The sequence below is a fragment of the Cavia porcellus genome, unplaced genomic scaffold, assembly GCF_034190915.1.
Source record: "Cavia porcellus strain 051 isolate PalLab524CR breed Dunkin Hartley unplaced genomic scaffold, mCavPor4.1 scaffold_9, whole genome shotgun sequence".
In the NCBI taxonomy this organism is placed as follows: Eukaryota; Metazoa; Chordata; class Mammalia; order Rodentia; family Caviidae; genus Cavia; species Cavia porcellus.
In genome coordinates this window covers 66,856,641-66,879,998 of record NW_026947492.1, presented here as the reverse complement: position 1 = coordinate 66,879,998, position 23,358 = coordinate 66,856,641, and the positions used below count along the sequence as shown (strand labels likewise).

Sequence of the window (23,358 nt, the reverse complement as noted above, 5' to 3'; positions counted from 1 at the left end):
AGGTACACTGTAAATTTTCTAATATTTTAGAAACATCAAATAAAAATGAAATTTTGATTAGTATTTATTTAGTTTTGTTAAATTTATCTTAAATATTTCTCCAATATATAGCACCCCACACCTAATATTACCTGGGGTTACCAACAGCATTACTCAAAGAAACTAAATTCACAGTGACTTATCTGTAGAGATAAATTTTGTATGAATTTTCCTTGGTATGACAGGACTGAAGTATATTGATTTTTAAAGATTTTCCCTACTAAAACTATCCAGTCTTACTATCATTGTGTACCAAAGTCATTTATATTCAACCTATTCATTTTCTTTAAGCATCCTTTGTGTTTCCACACCTACAATACAAAGATAAGTAAACTTCATTGAAAGAAATAATAGAAATACTTTTCCATATCCAGTTTCCCCAGGTAATAATATTTATGAAAGTCCCACAAGGATGTTTATAATTCTAATAATTAAAATTAAGATTGATTTGTGAAGGACACATTTCTAACCAGCAAAATAGTTAATGACTGAAAAATAACAGCGAAATTCAAAGGATCAATTTGTTTAAAATAAATTGTCCACGGCTTGGGGTTTAGCTTAGTGGTATAAGCACTAGCCTGGCAAATTTGAGGTTGTGAGTTCAGTTCCAAATATCAAAACAAAACAAAAACAAAAACAAACAAATAAAACTGCCCAGTAAAATAAAATAAATGATTGTACATTGTATAACATAATAAGAGCACAATATATTTTCAAAGTAAGTACAAAACATTGTTATTCTTATTCACGAAAATACTACCTAATATCTCTGAAAATATAACTCCTGTAAAATATTGTTAATTGAAGGTACTAAGGAAACCATTGATTTCCTCATATTTCTTAAAAAATTTAAAACACTAGTAACAACTGAAAAATTAAAGCTCCATTATTGACAACTCAAAGCTTTTGCCCTTCTTTTAGTGTAAGACCTAAATATGTTGACTATGTAGACAGACAGGATTAGATTTGTAAGTTTAAAAAATATGAGCAGCAGAGTCTGAAGCAATTTTTCTTTTTATTAGAAACATTTATTTTGTTATAGCTTGCAATTGATTTTTACTTTTACTTATATACTACAAAGATAGATGAGACAATATTTTAATGATTTTAGCAGAGCCATTTGGACATTTCATAAATTATTACCATTAAATGTATATTCCATTTATTTTATTTTCTATAAGTCTTTTATAACTGCTAAGAATTATTACATTTATTACTTTTTATGAGTCATATTGCATTTTGAGCAGAAATGTCTGACATTAATTTTGATACAATGAAAATTATTATAAATTCTACCAACTTGCCCGTGTATGTCAACTGAAAATACTTTGGATGAAAGAATAGATTTCCACAGAATATACTCGAATTACATGTAATTATGAAGAACTTAAACACAATATTAAAATGAACATTAAATATTTGTAAAATTTGCTCTGTTACAAGACTTTAATTGATTTTGTGGAATATAGAAATAAACTTTGTTTTACTTAAACACTGTCATTGTGAAATCATTGAATTTTAACATTTGGAAGTAGTTGCTATGAACTATTCTACAAATAATTCATAAGTCAATATATACCACAACCTTAATGTGTTAGTTCATAGTAAGTGATCATTTTGCATCAGATTGTCCTGTTTGTTATACATACTCACAAGCACACGCATGCACTAACTTAACATTTAAAATATATTAAAACTTCTAATAAGTACGAAGTTTTTGATAACTGATACTTAGAAACATTTTCATAATTATCACTTCTGCATAATTTCCTCACACTCATTATATCATTGCCTTGTATCATTACCTTCATAAATAGTTAAATATTGTATTAACTGGTCTTTTCTGGATTAAGACTTTTAACCATTTGCCACAGAGTAGCCTAAAACTAATTCTTGTACAATACAGTGCTAGAAAATGTTTTGATGTGGAAAATAAGGCCCAGATGTCAATATGTTCATTTCTGTAGTTCTAGTTGAACAAGCAATAGTCACCTGTGGCATAGTCTCCATGTGAAAAAATCACAGAAAGGAGAGTGCTAAGGTAGATCTTGCTATCTGGTTTACATAAAGTTTCTAGTTTCGTCACAGCTCAAATGAATGAATACCACTTCATTGATAAGTGGAATTCACATTGTAAAGATGCCCGTGTTACACCAAATAATCTAAAGATTTAATGCAACCTCAATTAAACCTCTAATAGCAAACTTCAAAGAAACAAAAGTGACATATAGCTAAAAAGATTCTTAAGTATTTTAAATGACCAACAGTAACAAACTGGAAGCATCATACCTCCTGATTTCAAACTATATTACAAGGTTATAGTGATAAAATAATATGATACTGGTAAACAATAAAGAAATCTGGACCACTTTAACAGAATAGCAATCCCACAAGCTGGCAAATAAGTTTTGACAAAGTCATCAAAAAAGACACTAAAGAGAAAGAACAGCCACAGCAATAGAAGCATAGATAAATGAAATTATATCAAACTAAAAACTGCAGAAATGTGACAACCAACAAAATGGAAATTCTGAGAACTGGAGCAATATACGATAAAAGCTTAGCATCTGAAGAATGTAAAAAATTCACACAACTCACTATGAAGTAAGGACCATTCAAATTGTAAATCTTGATCTGTTACAACATGGAGAAATCTTGAACTTTCAGGTTAATGAACTAAGCCACACTTTAAAGGATAAAAATTCCAAAGTTCTACTTTTATGTAATAACTGGGATAACCAAATCATTGTGAGAGAAAATAAAAATAAAGGAAGTTGAAAACAGTTGAAAATAGTGAATTATGTTTTAGTGCTTACTGTTTCTGTTTCAGGTAATGGAAAATACATTCACTGAATTTTACACTTAAACATGACAAAAGTGACATGTTTTGCGCATGCTTAGAATAATATTATTTTTGAAAAATTGGGGAACGTAACAAAAATCAATATTTAAGTCTTTAATAATGAATAAACTTAAATATATGAAAATAATTTCCTTTAAAAATAGCACTAAACTTTGAAGTATAAATGTCACTAAAGATCAGATATTTTAAACCAATACTTCCAAAAAATATAGTAAGAAATTTAATTTAATGTCAATTATTAAATATATTTAAAAGATCTACAAAAAGTGGAAAACATCCATAGTTACGGAAGAGAATTACGGTTAAAATGGCAATGTATTCCATGTTGATACACAATTTCAACACATTCCTACTGAAATTTTAATGATACAGTCTTGCAAATATATGCAATCAAAATTATTCTGCTTAAATGATTATGTTTTGATCTGTGCTGTTTTGCTGTTATGCCCTCTTTTATCTCAATCTCCACTCCATTATTTACTTTTTTATTTCTATCCTTTTAATTAAGGGAAAAATACATAAAAATATCAGGATATATTATAGTAACCCACTTTGACTTTCCATTATCTCGATTTAAAGCCCTGTATTACTCTCATCATCTTGTTTTTGACTGATGCTCCCCTATTCTGTTTTGCTGGATAGTATCAGGTTCGAAAGTTTAGGCAACAGCTGTGAAGATAATGAGATTTATTATGACGCCCATTCTCGTTGACTTTTATCTACTTTTGAAGACCTACAATGTCTCCAATGTTTTGGTTTTGTCGGATTTGTTTTTTACTGTTTTGTTCAACTTTATTATAACTAATGATATAGGTGATTCTATTAGAGATAGTGGGAGGCATTATGGTAACCATTGTTGATCACCTTGTATTATGTTTTTACATCATCTCTTATGTCCACCCTTTTGATTTGACCGACTCTGTTCTGTTATGTCACATTTGGTTTTACTCTCTTCCAAAAAAGTAATAAGAACTGTGGGAGCAATGAAACCAGAAATATGTAATAGTCATTGTACAAAAGAGAGGAAAAGAAAGTGCTCTAAACTATATAACTGCATGTATATTTAAGTGTATAAGATAGAAAATGATATCACAGAGTTTTATTGGATCATTGAACAGAACTGTTTGCAGTATCATTGTTGGAATGTCCACTTTACAAGCTTTAATTTTGTGACTTGAACAATTATTTCTAAGATGACAATATGTAATCCATTAACTAGTGATTTCCTACTGTTTATTCTTTTTTTTTTTGTAAATCTGTATAACTTGTACCCTTTCTCTGCATTTTTTTTCTCCTTAAATAAAATTTAAAAAAAATATTGTGGCAGTGCAAATGGTACATAACAAGACCAGCATTCTGAGAACCATTAAAACAAAACTGAAAGACTCATATCTCCATTTTAAAGCTTACTAATCAATGATATATTGTGATGCTAGCATAATGACAGTTATGAAGCTCTGTGGAAACTAATTGAGAGTTCAAGGTGTCAGGAGCTCTGAGAATGCAAAGAAAATTAGGTGGAAGGAAAACCTTTTTAAAGAAATGACCGTAACCTTTGTAGACATCCATTCTCGGAGAATAAGAATTGCAATATTAACTGTCACCATGAACACAAATACAAACAAACTCGAACTGGAACACATTATATACTTAAATATAAAAGGTAAAATTGTGTTACTCAGTCGGAGTAAATCTTATCGATGTTGTGTTAGATGAAGATGATAGATGTAAATAGAGCATAAATGCTATAAAAATACTGAAAAATGAGATACATGCAAATGTAAACTTTTGCAAATTGTATGATCCAGAAAGAGTAAATACAATTCTGAGTGGGAGAAAATATTTGTAAGTCAAGTACTTCATAGATTAACTGTATTTAATCTATTAAGCACCAAATCATAGCTTCCCTATCATTTTCGACAATAAATCATATTTTAGTTTATAAAGAAACAAATACAAAACATCAAAAGTTACTGTTATCATATCAGATCATAACTGAATGAAAAAATGGCAGCAAAAGAAACCAATGAAACTTTACTAACACATGACTAAAAAATTCATTTTTGAATAACCAGTGGGTCATTGAAAAAGCAGATAAAAATTTAAAACATTCTTATAATCTAGTAAAAATGAAAACACAACAAAACAGAAATTCTGGTACATATCGAAGACAGAAGTAAGAGGAAAGTTTATCACTATGATTGCCTACATCAATGAAAATCATACAGATCACAACAAATGACCTGAACGTTTTTTTCAGGGCTGTGGAAATATAAGAACCAGTTGAAACGAAACCTAAAATAAGGAAAGAAATACTAAAGAACAGAGTTGAAACTAATGCAATAGAGAATAAAAGAATAATGTGAATGAATAAGACAATGTTTTTTCTTTGAAAACATAAATAATATTGATAAACCTGTAGTCAAACAAATCAAAATAAGAGGGTCTACTCAAACCAAGCCAGTACAATTCAGGATAAAAAGAAGTGTTAATAGTTATCATTGAAGTTCTGAGGATTACTAGGGCATAATAAATCAGAGAATCTAGAAGAAATGGAAATTCAGGATGCATATGAAGCACCAACATCAAACTGAGAAGATCTATAAAATCCACTAACAAGCAATGAGTTAAAGGAAGTTATAAAAGTTTTGCAACTAAAGAACTCCAGGACCAGATGGGTTCCAGTTAGAGTTTTATTACATTTTTCAAAGACTGCAGTGCTTCTCAAACTATTTCATAAAATAGGGAAGGAATGCTTCCGAACATTTTTATAGGCCAGCATCACCCTGATTGCAAATCAGAAAATAATATAGCAACAAAAACTAAACACAGATATTCTTGGTAAACATAGATTCAAAAATTCTTATTAAAATAAAAAGCCCATAGAACAACACATTAAAAAAACAATACACTATAATCAATCTGACTTCTTTTGAGGGATGTCAGTGTAATGCAACACACACAAATCAATAAACATAATATACTACATGAAGAAAATTAAGATGAAAATCACATAGTACTCTCAACTGATGTGGGGGATTTCTTCAAAATTACTCATCATCCCTGCATAATGAAAACACAGAGCAAACTAGATATTTGAAGATTATTTGTCAATATGGTAAAGCCTATATGTGACAAACCCACAAATGGTATCATTAAGAATAAAGTTGAAAGTATTTCCTCCAAAATGAGGAATGAAGAAAGAATGTCCTTTCTATCATTTCTATACAATACCGCTTTTGAAACTTTAGATAGAGGCATTAGAAAATACAAAGAAATAAGAGAGACACAAATAGGAGACTAACAATTACAATTATTTTTATATGGAAATAATATCTTGTAATTAGAAAAACCTAACAATTCCACCAAAAGACTTTTAGGGCTGATAAAATTTTAACAAAGTAACAAAATACCTAATAACCATCAAGACATTCAATTGCTGTTCTTCTTACTAATCATGACCTAGCATAGGGAGAAATCAGGACAACAATTCCAGTCATGATAAGTTAAAAACCACCAAAATGCTATCTAACCAAATAGATGAAGCATCTCTCTAATGAAAATTTCAAAAAACTGAGGAAATACATCATACAGACACTAACTAATGGAAAAATCTCCTATATGATATTGATACGTAAGGAGAATGGTATTGTAAAACACTTTCAAGTCAAAGCAAGCAACATACTCAATACAGTCCTCATAAAAATACCACTGGCATTCTTTATAAAGCTAGGAAAACAACTTCTAAACTGATCTGAAAACAGAAGCAATCAAGAATAGATAAAACATTCCTAAGTAACAAGAACAAATCTGAAAGGATCACTGTAACAATTTTGAAATTATACTGAAAGGCAAAGTAATAAAAATAGAATGGGGTCTGGCACAAAAATAGATATATAGACAATGGCATAAAATAGAAGACAAAGAAATGAACTCACAAGTAAAATCACTTGATTCTGGACCATGATGTTAACTGAACTAAGGCAGACATGCAAGCTGAAATGTCATAAGGAGTCTCTTAAGTGAGAAACTCTATATATAAATAAATAACAAAATAAAAGGTCACTTAGAAGGAATTTGAAGGACAGACTTTTCACACACACACACACAGAAAAGGGAGAGAGTAGTGGAAGGGAATCAAAGGGAAGTGCATAAAAATTAAGATGTGTTATATACACGTGCCACTCACTATGAAGCAACTATGCATTGCAAACATGTACTAACAAAAATAATTATATAAAAAGGAAAACAATGTGCCAAAGAGAAGAGCTTCTTCAATAAATGGTGCTGGAAAAACTGCATATGTACTAATGGAAGGTAGAGACTAGATCTCAGTCTCTTACCTCATACAAAAAAAAAAAATAACTGACAATAAATCAAATACTGTGGTACAAGAAATTTCTTTTAGAAATTGAAATTTCTAAAAGAAAATGGGAAAGAACTGAAGCCATTTGAAAAGCTGAAAACATCTTCAACTGGGCTCCACTTAACACCAAAAATAACAGCAAAAACCAAAAAGTAAGAAAACGTTAAACTAAAAATGTTCCTACCCAGAAAGAGAAAATCAAAAATGAAGAGAAAACTTACAGAATGGGAGAAAGTATTTTCCACTATTCTTTTGACAGCGAATTATATACAAAATATATAATAAAAACACAAAATACTTTGTATTCAGAACTCAAATAGCACAACTAACATTAAAAAGTGCATTGAAAACATGCTTCTCAAAAGAAGTACAAAAAGTCAGTAAGTATATTAAAATATTCAATAATTTTATCCATTAGGAAAATGCAAAACAAAGCTAAAATGTGATTCTATTTTGTACTAGCAAGAATGACTACCTTCAAAAATACATATAAATTAACTAACTGAATAAATAAATAATGGCAAAGATGTTCTCAAGAGAATATAAACTAGAACAGCAACTATAGAAACCCAAATGTGTTCCTCAAAAACTAAAAATGGAACCATAATTAAATTCAATTTTTGTATATAATCAAAGAAATTAAAATCATACCATAGGGATATTGCATGCCAATTTTTATGTGGGCAGAATATATAATAACCCAGATATGGGACCAATCTGTGGCCATCAACAGGCAAACAGATAAAGGAAACGTTACACAAGGAGTACTATTCAGCCATAATAAATAGAGTGTTGTCATTTACAGTAATATGGGTGGATATGGAGATTATAATGCTGATAAAAATAAGCCATTATTCCTAAAGCAATATTACATATTTCCCCTACATGGAATCTTTTTAAATTAGGAAAATCAAACGGATTCTATTGTTAGACAAGAGAAAGAGAAGGAGGCCAAAATGGTGGAATGATGCATCAATGTGATTGAAATGAATTGTACACATTGAACCCCTGTCTCCACCAATATCTGAGTCGAGTGGAGAGGATGGACCCAGAGGTCATGGGGGAGAAAGACTAAGAATGTTATATGGATGTACAAATCTGCAAAAATCAACTCATTCATCTTTATAACCAGTATGCAATAATGTGAAAGTGGGAAAAGAACTCATAACAAAATATTGGAAAAGCTGTTACGTCACTTAAAGATGGGTGTGGATTTTAATTCTCTTTTCACTAAGCAAGGTATATAAATTTCCAATGATGGTCTTTAACATTTTAGCTCCTAAAAAACTCAAATCAGTTCTGCTCTGACACCGTTTCATACTTACTGAGATTGTAGAAATAAATTGGGATAGAAAACCACAAACAGTGAGGCAGAGGAAGGGTAAAACAGGCAGGTTCCTATGTATCGCTTACTATGATGTAAAATGATGCAGTCATTTTCAAAACAGATCGGGCCATGACTGTGCAGCTAGGATTCTGTGTGGATGACTCATGTGTACTATTTTGTGCCAAGTAGAAAAGGGAATTAGAAAAAAAAATTGAATAGCAACATTAAAATAGGTCCATATAAACTTTGTTACATACCAAATGTGCATTTTGAGACTGCAGTTTGATGATTCTCAATCACAGTTCTGCTCAAAAATTGTTTACTGTTTTTAGTAAATACAGACAATGATAACATTTTTAGGCACTTTATTACAATTCATTATAATGTGAACCCATTGCATTATAGTTATCGATTTTGAAGATGCTGTGAAAAATACACCTTAATAGAATGATTAGCTTTTTGAGCAATTTAGAAGCATAACTTCAGTGATTTATAGACAAAGAAGCCTCCTTTTATATTCATCAATTTAGCAGATAGAATATAAGGAAGATACATGACTGTTTCTTCTGATTATTCCACAAAATGTTTCTTCTTCCTTCAGAAATTTACTGAGAAAACAAAGGTAAAGATTGTATAAAATTTAATGAACTATAAAGCTCAAGGAGCCTGCAAGAAGTGACTGGTAGAAAATGTAAGGTTGATGAAACAGTATTTAATGATAGTTTGTGTTTCCATTTAATTCCAGTAAGATAATCAGGTATGGGACACACTGTGAGTCAGAGAGAGAGAGAGAGAGAGAGAGAGAGAGAGAGAGAGAGAGAGAGAGAGAGACAGACAGAGACAGAGACAGACAGAGAGAGAGAGAGACAGAGAGACAGAGAGACAGAGAGACAGAGAGACAGAGACAGAGAGACAGAGACAGAGAGACAGAGACAGAGAGACAGAGACAGAGAGAGAATAGGGAGATAGGGAGATAAAAGGGGGCAGCAAAAGAACAGAAATTTAATCCTTATTTTATCACATTATGTATGAATTTTAACAGTTAATGTGTCCTTAGAGAATTGAGAATTTATTGATAATCAAAATATAAACATTCTGCCGTGCTTCTATGAGTCTTGTAAAATATGAGAATATCTTCAATTAGGATTAACTATAAAAATCATAAATGTTAGACTGCTATTGTGTAAAATAGATTGACCTCAAGGGAAAAAATACTAGTAAATGTAAAATAAAATTAAATGATATTTTAATGGAAAAAGTTATCTGCTTTTATTAAAATCACTAAAATTCCATATGAAAATATGATATTATTTGCAATTTTATTTATAGAATTTTATGTATTCTGTGGAATATATATATGTATATATATATGCACACAAAGAAATTAAGATAGATTTACAAGTAAATGCTAATAGTTCATTGAAAAGATAGGTTTGTCCCTACACTATTTGATCAATTTCCACGTCTATATCTTGTAATATGAGTAACTACTTTGAAGATAGCAATATGCAATGCAGTAAACATTGGTATGCTCCTACAACCGTATTTTGAAATTTGTACCTTTTCTTTTTTCGGTACTGGGAACAGAATTGTACCATTTTTGTTGCATTTTTAAAAATAAAAAATAATAGCCATAAATTATCATACTACCATTCTGCATAACTAGAATTGCAAGGTATGTTACTGAGGGATGCCTTTCAATTTAGCCCTTGTGAATGAACACCTTGCTTACTCCCTCTCGGATCTGTTTGGTTTTCACTCCATAGATGATAGGGTTGAGCAAGGGTGGAACTAGGAGGTAAAGTTTGGACATGAGAATGTGCACATATGGAGCAACATTGAAGCCAAATCTGTGTATGAAGGATGTGAAAAATGTGAGGATGTAGAACTGAAGAAATATGTGGCCTGTGCCTGTGTTCAGTGTTTTAAAGCACACCTCCTCCTGGGGCAATTTAAAGACAGCATGGAAGATAAAGGTATAGGACTAGAAAATGAAGCAGCACAGTTTGTAATCGCCAGATCTTGGAAGCAACCCAAGTGTCCATCAACTGAGAAATGGATACAAAATTGTGGTATTTTTATACAATGGAGTACTATTCAGCTATAAAGAATGATCACACTGTGATATTTATAAGTAAATGGACGCAGCTTGAGATCTACTCATAAGTTAAATAAATAAAACTCAATGTATGAGTTTGATTAGTTTCCCTATTGTAAGAAGTGATTCAAATATATAAAAGTATGTGTTAATCATGATCTCCCATTATGTGGCTTTGAAGCCTTATAAAGGTTTCACTCATTAATTGGAATGGCTTTATTCTGGGCTGTTTGGTATTATTGCCTGTGATGATATTAACAGTGATTTTGAAGAAAACAGGCATCATAATAGCTAGTTCTGATTTAATATCATCTTGTTTTGAAGTCCCTCCAAAGTGTTGTTCTTCTGTCTCCATTGGTTTTATCACGTTGTATCTTACTGGATTTTATTATGTGTGATAGTGTAAACAAAATTTTGTATTGGCAAAGAGATAATATAAAAACCATTATTTGTTTGTTTTTCCCACTAGCTGGTACTAAACACCCTGTAATACTTTCATCCACTTGAATAGTTTCACACTGCCTTGATATGTTTGAAGCCATAGTGTACAAAGTTATATTAAAATATTTCAAGGAAAGAGACATTACGATAACTACTATTAAGTTGGATTATCTTGTGTTGAAGTTCTAGGTTGCTGAAATTGTTATTCTTTGAGATGTATTGTTATGTTGTTATGTCCTCTTTTATCTCAATCTCTGCCTTTTTTAAACAAATGTTTATTTTTAATTATTATTTTTAAGGGGAAAATTAAAAAAAATTAGCAGAATATGTTATAGCAACTTTTTATTGCTCTCAGCATCTTGTTTTGACTGATTTTACTCTGTTCTGTTCTGTTTGATAGTATCAAGTTTGAGGGAATAGGCAACTACTTTGAAGGCAATAAGATTCACTATGATACCCATTCTGGTTTGACTATTGTCTTCCTTTGAAGTCCTGTAATGTTTCCAATGTTTAGGGATTATTGGTCTTGTTCTGTACTGTTTTGTTCAATTTTATTATATCTAATGAAATAGGCAATTCTTCTTAAGGTAGCAAGAGGTCTATGGTAACCATTGTTGATTACCTTGTATTCTGTTTTTACATCATGTGCTCTGCCCATCCTTTGTTTTGACTGACTGCTTTGTTTTGTCGTATTTGGTTCTACTCTCTTCCACAAAAAAAAAAAAAAAAAAAAAAAAAAAAAAAAAAAAAAGTAATAAGAACTATAGCAGTAATAAAACTCAAAATGTGTAAATGTTTTGTAAAAAAAGAGAGGAAAAAATGTGCTCTGAAGGATCTAACTGCAAGTGTGTTTAGGTGTGTTAAGATAGATGAACATATTACTAAGTTTTTGTTGGATCACTGAACACAACTGTTTGCAGTCTCACTGTTTGAATGTCCACTTTGTATGCTTTAATGCTGTAACTTGAACAACTATTCTAAGGTGACAAAATGTAACCTATTTATAGTGATTTCTCACTTTTTTTGAAATTCTGTATTACTCATACCCTTATACTGTTTTTTTTTTCATTTAAATAAAAAAATGAAAAAAGTAAAAAATAAAATTAAATAAAATGAAGATTACATCAAATCCAAGGACTGAGAAGGCCACAAAGTGTCCACAGGCTTTATTGGCTCTGATGTGTTCGGCAGCCAGCTTCACCACAGCCCTGTGTTTGCAGTAAAAATGAGCTAGGAGTGTGGTCTGGAAATGCTTCAGGTGCTGTTTATTTAGAAATGGACACATGATGATGATAACAGATGCCCGGACGGTCACTGCGATGATAATGCTGATTAGCACCTTCCTAGTGAGAATAGCAGAATGCCTCAAGGGCTCACAGATAGCAACATTTTGATCAAAGGCATGGCCAGCAGAACGCCAGACTCTATGCACTGTAAAGTGTGAGTAAAATATATCTGGATAAGGCAGGAGTCCAAGAGAGTTTCCTTTACTTGAATCCAGACGATGGGCAGCATTGTGTGGCTAATGTATAGGCTCAGGCCCAGATCAGTACCTGCCAATATAGCCAAGAAGACATACATGGGCTCATGGAGACTGTGCTCAGAGTGGATGATGGTGATGAGGAGCCCATTTCCAATGGTGGCCAGGAGAAAAGAGATGAAGAACGGGATCCTAAGCCAGTGTTGCACTGTTTCAAGGCCCGGAATTCCAATGAGTGCAAAGATGGATGGATTGAAGCAGGTGCCATTGGCAAATGACGTGACGGGGCCACGAAGCACAATCCCCCCAAACTTTGGGTCTAAAAAGAAACAATAAAGTTTTTTGATAGCCTTAGTTATGCAGTGTAATCCTAGAAAATTTATAGAAAATGCCATAATTTGTAGCATTCCTCTAAGTCCTAAACTAGATTTTAGTCTGATTTTATGAAGGAAAAATGATTTTTATATGTCAAGAATTTTAAAAAGTAAATAACTATCCTAAGTAAAACTTTTCATATTTCTTAAATAAGTGATAGATACATAGATAAAATAAAAGTTCACCAATTTTGGCCTCAAATTATGTTCCCAATTTATTTTTAGATTTTATAAATTACATATTGATTAGAAGTCTAGTTTTTCTTACTAAAAATATAAATGTTTGTATTCCAAATATATACATGTAAATATTAATATTCTACCAGAATATAAAATAAAATAGCTACTTATGTTTCCTCCTGTTCAGAATCATACTTCTTCTAAGTAATTATATAAACAATATAAAATAAAATTAGCTACTTATATTTTCCTCCTTCAAAATCATACTTCTTCTAAGTAACTATATTTTAAATATAAATTTTCATTCATCTTGACACCTCTGTATTTTCTTCCCCAATTATGTGTATTACCCTTATGATTATGCCAATTACAGCTTCTGACTATTCTAAAGAACAAAGAGTTCTGTAGACATTACACTAAATAATCAGCCTGTAGTTTTAAGACATTCTTCAGTGTGTTCATGACCTACATAGTTTGGAGTTCAAGAGATACAACCAAATAAATCATTATCTATATTACTATTCTTATTTCTTATCAGAAAAAATTCTTTTTGAAATGTAATTAAATAGATTCACGCCATGTTGGAGATTAGGACTCTGGGAAGCCAAGTCAGCATCTCCCCTCCCTGTAAGCGGAGGCAGGGTGGCAGCCTGCAGCCCTTCCAGGGGGAGAACTAGCAGTGTCTCCTGAGATCCATGCCATGTTGGAGCTTAGGACTCTGGGAAGCCAAGCCAGCATCTCCCCTCCCTGTAAGCGGTGGTAGTGTGGCACACTGCAGCCCTTCCAGGGGGAGAACTAGCAGTGTCTCCTGAGATCCATGCCATGCTGGAGCTTAGGACTCCTGGAAGCCAAGCCAGCATCTCCCCTCACTGGTAAGCGGTGGTAGTGTGGCCCACTGCAGCCCTTCCAGGGGGAGAACTAGCAGTGTCTCCCGAGATCCACACCATGCTGGAGCTTAGGACTCCTGGAAGCCAAGCCAGCATCTCCCTTCCCTGTAAGCGGAGGCAGGGTGGCAGACTGCAGCCCTTCCAGGATAGAACTAGCAGTGTCTCCTGAGATCCACGCCATGTTGGAACTTAGGACTCTGGGAAGCCAAGCCAATACCTCCGGAAAAAAAAAAAAAAAAAAAAAAAAAAAATCCATGTAAATTATATGTAAGTTGCAGTACACCAAAATGTAATCCACTATTCTGTGCAATTTACATGAACTTATAAAATCATTTTCAGATTCTATAAAATAAAAAATAACTAATATGATTGATAGTATCAAGTTTGGGATTATAGGCAACTACACTGAAGAAGACAAGACCCTACAATATACATTTTGGTTTGATAACTGCCAGTTTTTGAAGTTCTATACTATATACAATGTTGTGTTTTTATTAATACTGTTATATACTGGTATATTCAGTTTTACTATGTGTGATGATATAGCCAGTTCTATTGAAGATAACAAGAGACAACACAGGAACTATGGTAGAAGTCCTTGCACAATGGTCTTATATGTCTTTTTTGTTTCATGTGTTTATAGGAATATGTTTTGTTCTGTCTTGCTTTGTTTCGTTTCTACCTCTAATATAGAAAGAACAGAAATGCATGTTAAGACTCTATAAACATGTGTAGAATCTATAAACAGTTTATGAGAGCTGATATTATGACACATGATGAAATGAACAGATACTTTGAGGAAAAAGAGTTACTAAAGAACCCAGTGCTGATTCTGGTGCGTCATAATGTGAAACCCAGCAATAGTATTATTCTCTGTTCAGAGTGATATTAGCCTGCTTGGGTTTTTTCTATCTTAACACAATTGAAGATATGGATAACTGCATGTATGTTTAAGTGTACAGGATTGATAACCATATTACTATCTTTTATTGGACAGTTGAACAGAACTGTTTGCGGTCTCGCTGTTTGAATTCTCACTTTACATGTTCCATTTTTGTATCTTGAATAACTATTTGTAAAATGACAATATGTAAACATCAACCAGTGATTTCTTACTGTTTATTTTTTCTCTGAATGCATGTATTATTTCTACCTATTTTCTGTTTTGTTTAGTCTTTCTTTAAATAAAATTAAAAAAAAATAAAAGTGTGAAAAGTGTAATTATGTGAGCTTCAGACCCAATGAACTGGATAAATTCATTTTGCTGTGCTCATTTGATAAGTGCTTCAGCTGCAAATATTTTAGTTTTATAATTAATTCAAGTAAATCTAACTAATTTTGTAACAAGTTTTATGTAGAAGCAGTTTATGGGCTGTTTAAAACTACTTAACATATTTCATGTAGCTACTAGATAACTGGTAATATTTAATTTTTACAATTGACATAAATGAACCATAGAGACATAAAGTATCTTTGCCGTTGTCTCAGTGGTGAGAGAACCAATGCAAGCCTACATTGGATAATTAGCCAGAGTTAAATTGCTTCTGAATACACTGTATGAGGTCATTCATGAAAAGAATATTTGTGCAAGAAGGATCATAAAATTACAATTGAAATCTCAGTAAATTCCACTGAATATGAATGATAACAGTCTGGGAAGAAGGTTTAGGTATATTCCTCATAATGATATATACTCATATATATGGTATACATCATAATAAGTATACTATACTGAAAAATATAATCCAGCAAGTTTTCTATCCTTCAGTGAAAGTATGGAATTGCCAGTGTTTTCAATAAAAATGATATCTCTGAAATCCCATGAAGTGTATTTCTCCCATCATGAGTTTGTGTGGAAGAACTACATGCTAAAGAACAAATTTCTAAAACTTGTTTAAAGTCATGACCATGATAGTGGCTGCAGTGTGAAAAGAAATTTTATACCATCAATTAAACGATCACCATGTACGCAGTGCTTACTCAGAGCAGTAGAGCTCATTTCTATATCTATAAAATACAGTGATAACCAGGGAGACTGAAGATTACGTTCTGACTAATTTAGTGCTATAAACTGTACATTTATTCTAAGCAAGTTAAAAATATATTAAGAATAGCTTGTTCTAAGACAAAGCTTTTGTGCATAACGCTAGATCTACTAAACAAAGAAGAAACCAAAATTTCCCTTGAAATATATTATTCATTTTATAAGAGGTATTAGAATTGCAAAATCATGTGGGCTTAAAAATATTGGCAGTTCCTAATATCTACAGTAGACTAATGATTTCAAAGTAATCTGACATTATAATTCTTCAGGTTAATATTGAAAATGTAAACAATAACAACAGCTAACGTTATAGTGTAAAGAAGACATGGTTATGGCTTTCCACAAATACATTATCTTGTAAGAAACAACTTCTATGAAGATAAAATTTTCTCTCTTGGAAGTTATGTAGCTCTTTCTTGGGTCTAGTATTTTTTTTAAAGTATCCAATACCAATAATTTGCCCAATTAAAAGATGATATATTGTTTCTGCTCAATACTGGCTTTTTTACATTCATCAAAACTCATTTTAAGTAGTGTTAATGCTAAGAGAGACAAAAACAGGGACAAAATTTCCTCTTCCTATCAGGGCAATTATTTATAAATTATCTCATCCTTTTCAGCACTATAGCACTGCTTTTCAAATATTAATCCTCTCTCATGATAACCATCTCTTTCTCTTTCATTACCTTCTCAATTAGAGTAAGTAAAGACTCATATTTTTTCATAGCATTTTGAATATGTAAACATTCCTTCTGGCTAGTGCAAAAATACTCAAATCAGAACTCAAGTTTATAGCAGCACAATTCATATCAAATTAATTTTGGAAGCAGTCTTCACATCAATGGATTTATATATAATGAAAATGTGATATTTATATACAATGGAGAGTTAGTCTGCCATTAAGAAAGATAAACCTGAGTCCCAGGTTGGAATATGCATACACCTTGAGACTGTAATGGTAAATGATATAGATTAGAGAAGCAAAGTTTAAGTAGTGAGCTTGATCTCTGTCCTTGGGAAAAAACATTGAGAGATGAAAGGAGTAAAGGGAGGGAAAAAAAAAGTTAAAGGAAGATGGAATTGGAAAGCGCTGGGTATATTCACCAAGTCTTTGTGAGGTATGTGATCATCATGTGCTAAATAACATGTGTGAAATATGAATGTTCTTTCTCTCCTTTCTTTCTTTCTTTCTTTCTTTCTTTCTTTCTTTCTTTCTTTTTCAATCTTTCTTTCTTTCAAACAAAATGAGGAGGAAGAGAGGTGAGATAGAAGGGGATTAAAAAAATTAAGAAATATCATATATATATATATATATATATATATATATATATATATATACCAACTCCCTGCGATGAATGTAATCATTATCATTATATATTATCATATTATATCTGTGCCAATATAAAATGAGAGTTTCCCATAGGCTGGTTTAGAACAGATTTCAACATTATTATTTTTTTAAGGACCAGGTTTATTAAAATAAAATTCACATACTACACAGTTTATAAACTTAGAGTAAATATAAATCATCAGGCTTTACCATGTTGACAGTTTTACAGCCATGACCACAATGAGATTTATATCACTTTGGTTACCCCAAAGCGAAACTGTCTGCAATTCACTGTCATCTCCCAAATCTTCCCCACTACATTTAGGCAACTGCTGAGCTGCTCATACAGACTTTTGTATTCTGGAAATGCATTTCTTACTTAAAACTGACCATGCTTGCCAACAGTAATGACCTCAACATATCTAAAGAATGGAAATTCTGCAAATCGAATGTTTATACCATTTTGGAATGAATCTAGAATTTGACAGCAGAAACGTACTTGGAATACAGTAATATTTTTCTTTTCCACTCTTTACAAATGTCTTTTACTTCATATTTCATGCCAATTTAATTAAAGTGAATAAATATGTAACTAAAGTAACTTTGGAAATAGATAGAATTTGAGAATAAATACACATAGAACTGTACATAAGCACTGGCCTATAGTGAATAAACTTTCCTGTACCCCAAGGTTTAGTAATAACAATGCTAACAGTGAACATAGGCCTTAAAATAATATGTAAATGACTTCTAAATTGTGGAGACCATGATTCTCTCTGCTGCTCTCGGAAGTTACAAGTAAGCATGAGATAACACTAGAATGATTCATGTAGTATCAAATTAGAGGTAAAGTAATCACCATGTTTGGCATGAGATTGATGATGATGAAGATGGATAACAGATAAATACAGATAGACAAATATTTATGGATATGTATTTTACATAAATTAGTATACATACTTTCTGGCTCTGTTATTTGAAATAGTCTTGAAGCATTGTGTACAAACTAGGTCCAAAATTTTGTTTATATTGCAAATATCCAGCAAAGGGAATGGTGAAATTTCCTTTATTCTAAGATTGAGGAAGGTGACAAAGTAGACATTTATGGTCTCCTTATTTTACCAGAAAAAAAGGAAGCACCCTTCTGCATATACCCAAAATTAGTAACACACAGTTATTATGATAGTTAAAATGGACAGAGTCAAGCCTGGATGTTTGACAAATAAAGTGCAGTAGATTGCAGCCTGATATATTATCTATTCCTGAATTAACACATATATAACTAGATGACTGCTTAAAGAAAGCAATTAAAGTTGATTTTTGAGGATATTCTATCCTCAAGGAAGCGAAGAATGGCTTCTACAAAGTGGTTAATTATTGGCTGTAGATTTCCAAAGAAAAAAGGTGGAAATAGGAGAACAAGAGTGTCCTGATCAAAAGTGCCTTTGTTAGGTGATCAAATTCAGTATGAACAGCAATAAGCTATGTCAGAAATATATAACTTTGATATGGAAATCTATCTTAAGCTTACTAACCTTCCTTCACAAATCATTACATACTATTTTACTTTGGGGAAATAAGCAGAACAACTTCAATTGAAGAAAATTTTTAGTGAGATGGTTTGATACTAATGTGAGCACCATTCCTGAAAACAATCAAGTAATCAGAGCAAGAGAAGACAGAACGGACACGGGACACACTCAAGCACACACTAAGGAGATTATTAAGCAGCTGTTTTGTAATATCCTGGAAACGACCCCATAAGGCAAAAAGTATCATAGCATAAAACTAAGAAAATTTGACTAATTATGAACTTTATTGAATATTAATGTATGAATATTGTTTTATTAATTTAGACAAATTAGCCTACTCTTCTTAAAAAATATTGTACTGTAAATTATGCAAGGATTTTAAAATTATGTTTTCACTATATTTTCATTTTTCTATATTTTGTACCCTTAAGTATAGCAAAATAAAAACTATTTTTTCTAGAATTAAAAATTGAAATATTACCAATAATTATTACATTACGGAAATCGAACACAGAAGTATGATACATTTTATGAGATAGCAAGAATTTTAATCTACTGATGAAATAATGCATGAAGGCTATTGGCAAAAGAATATTATCAAGCTATAATAAAAGATGATATTGAGGTCTTTATAGGTAAATGGAGGCAACTTGAGAATATCCTCATAAGTGAAATAAATGACTCACATTAGTAAGTATCACATCATCTCACTAGTATAAAAATAATAACTGACAAGAATAATGGGATCCAAAATGTATAACGGATATTGTAAAAGTAAAAGGGAAGGAAAGTGCTCTAAAGGATATAATGGTGTGTATAGTGTGTAAGATAGATGACCATATTACTAAATTTCTGTTTGATCATTGAACAGAAGGGTTTGAACTATCAATGTTTCAGTGTGTGGTCACTTTTTGTGCTTTGGTTTTGTGAATTTAACAACTCTTTTTAAGATGGCATTACATAATATTTCAACTAAAATTTTATGATGTTAATTTTTTGAATTATTATTTTCTTCTTTATTTTGCTTTAATTTTCATTTATTTTATTCTTTGAAAAAATATAATATGCAATATAACATTCACTGTTAAATTACTTTCATTCTATTTTGAAAGCCTATATTGTTATTATTTTGGACTTCTTGTTGTTCTTTTTTTGCTTTTTATTTTTCTTTTCAGAATTCTTTTTAAAATAAAAATAATAATAGTAATAAAAACAAATACATTGACAGCTCAATTCTTTGAAGAGTAATCTCTAAGTGCAGGACTGATTATTCACATGGAAGTGATAACACTGAGGTCTCAGTATCTGTCTTTGTACTCCCCTGACTGGAAGCCAAGTGGTTTAAAATAAGTGAAATTTTTCAGGAGGGGGCATGTGATGGGGAAAATATTTAGAAAGCCCGCTTACCCAATTATACAAATAATTAAACCTAGGTTACTATTAGCTTTTTTACAGGAATAAAGGTGATGTTCTCAGTGTTACATGTGGGGTAAACATGTGTTGTTTTCAACTGTCACTATGTCTGCATAAGATGCACACAGAATGTAATTTATCGAGCCTACATTAAACACTGGGTTCCAGTGGAAAGCACAATGGCCACTGTAAACTATATGAGTTTCCACAAAATATCTTATTTGAGATTATTATCAACAAAATATGTACACTTTTTAGTCTATATCATAAAATTAATTGAGGGCTGAATAGGACTTAAATTTTAAAATCTCCATGAAACTGCATTATTCTAGGTTTTATACTGCTAAATTATTAAGTGAATATACAGAAACTTTATTTCTTGCCTAAAGGCGTATATTCATTAATTAAGGGAGTTGAGATTCCAAGCCATATAGTCTTTCTGAAGTCTACTCTCTACACATTTAGCCATTTTTCTGCAACTCATATTTCTTTCTCTAGGCCTCTGTCTTTTTCTTGGTATTTTTAAAGCAGTATTTTTTTATTATAAATTAGAATCAGCACAAATAAGTATTTGTGTTTTTAACAGACTGATCTTTGTATATATAACCTATTTAGCTAGAATTTTTTAATGAATATTCCATGAAATAAGGGATAGTTTTGAATTATTTTTTTTCTTTTTTGTACACAGAATTAAATTTATGACCTCACACTTACCAGCAGGCACAGTGCCTCTGAGCTATAATCCTGGCTAGAGCTTTAAATTTTTTTTAATGGGTTTATTAAGTTTGACATTTTTATGGCTGGGGCTGGATAGAGAAAATAGTTAAATTTTGGAAAATTTGATCAAGCAAAAAAGAAGATAAATAAACATCACACAAAAAGAAGGAACAAAGGGAAATAGGGAGCCCTAGAGGGAAGGTGAGGGAGATAGAAAACAAAGAAAGGAAAAATGAGAGAGGGAGAGAAGAAAGAGAGAGACCAAAAGAGAAAGACAGCAACAGAAAGCGAGCTAGAGAGAGAGACAGAGACAGAGACAGAGACAGAGACAGAGACAGTTACATAAACAGAAAGTAGAAAGGAAGCAAACCCAGCATGACTATAGTATAAGAACGATGACCAATCAGAGAGCACCCCATAGCCTCTTCCTGTCCCACCCGCCCACCCCTGCCCTATAAAAGCAGCGACCACTTTATCAACAAATATGTCTTGATCGGACTTTGTCGACTTGTCTTGTCTCTCTGTCTCTGGCCCTGTCTGTGTTCATCCCCGTTTCTTCTTCAGGAAACTGCCCCATGGATCCGGATTGACCCACCAGCTTGGTCAAGTTCTTAAATTTTTTCATGCTCTTTATAAATACCATTTTTTAAGTCTCACATTCATATAATTTTCTGTTTCTTGTCATATTCTATAACATGAAAAATTGTACTACTCATTGGAAACTAGTAACAGGACCATGCTGCTGTTCTCAGTCAAGACATCTAGATTTTAATATTTAAACTTTTATTAGAATATGATTGTGATACATAATAATTACGGTCATTTTGATGACTTCACTGATTTACATACAGCATCTTAATCACTTGTGCTTCCCCCTCCACTCTAGGCCCTCTTTCTCACATTCATAGATTCCCTTCCCATCGCAAGGTCTACCTCATATTTCCTGTTATTTCTCTTGTATTTTGCTGTTTGAGTTATTTGTATATTGTGTTTCCACATGAGAATGAACATGTAATTTTTAACATTCTGATTTATGTAGTTTAGCAATGTAGTCTCAAGTTGATTTCACTGTCTTAAAAATGTCTCAAGATTATACTTCTTTATGTCTTTCTAGTTATCCTTCTCAGTATCTATCATTTATCTATCTATGTATCTATGTATCTATCTATGTATCTATCTATCTATTTATCTATCTATCAATTTCTTTATTCATTAATCTGCTGATAGAAAAATCTGCTTCCAAAGAGTAATTATTTTGAATTGCACAGTGGTATACAGGAGCATATAGATGTCAGTGTGATACATTAACTAACTCTTTGGAGAGACACCCAGAAGAGATGCAACCTGGTCAAATGAAATTTCTATTTTATAGTTTTTTTCTATATAGATTTCCAAATGGCAGCATGAATTTACACTCATACCAACAATATGGAAGTGGTTTCTCCCACCCCACAAACATTTGCCTCACAAACATTTCTCATTGTCTGAATTCCTGACCACAGCCATTCTGTATGGAATAAGACAAAATCTCAGTCTAGTTTTCATGATGATGGAGGGTTTCCAGAGGACTGAAACACATTTGTTTTCGTTGTAATGAAAGTTTTAATCCCTAACACAATTTCTGCTAACCTCTTCTACAGCAGATATTTAGTGAGGACAAATTTCATTAAAACTGTGAAACAAAATATTTAATGACTTACAATAAATATGAAAATTAAAGAGAAATAATAATAGTACGAATAAGACAAACATCACCTTTCTCTCTGTCTCTCTCTGTTTTTGTTTGTCTCTCTGTCTGTCTTGCTCTGTCTCTCTGTCTTTGTCTATTTCTATGATGGTTTCTCTCTCTCTCTCTCTCTCTCTCTCTCTCTCTCTCTCTTTCTCTCTCTTTCGTGTGTGTGTGTGTGTGTGTGTGTGTGTGTGTGTGTGTGTGTGTGTATCCAATGCACAATTTTTTTGACTAGGCTCTTTCCAACTCTATACAGAAAATAAATGAAAAAGCATGTACTTCAAATACCTGATCCAAGATAGAGGGTCCACTGTAATATAGAGAATGTGTACATAAAAGTTTCAAACAACAGAGGTCACTGTGTAGATGTGACCAGGGAACGTGTCTAACATCAGAAAAATTCTCTTGCACCTTAAATGCACTAACATTTGACTTCTTCCTTCCCTATGACTCTATCACCATATAAAGGAGATTTCTGTTTAAATAACAAAATGGTATAAAAGCTGGTAATAAAGATGAGTCCCATAAACAGTTTGGT

General features: G+C 31.9%; 1 pseudogene; it reads right to left on the bottom strand.

Annotated features, from left to right (window-relative positions):
- Positions 1-10,297: 10,297 nt before the first annotated feature.
- Positions 10,298-21,668, bottom strand: LOC100714007 (olfactory receptor 52A5-like; annotated as a pseudogene).
- Between the last annotated feature and the right edge of the window lie 1,690 nt (positions 21,669-23,358).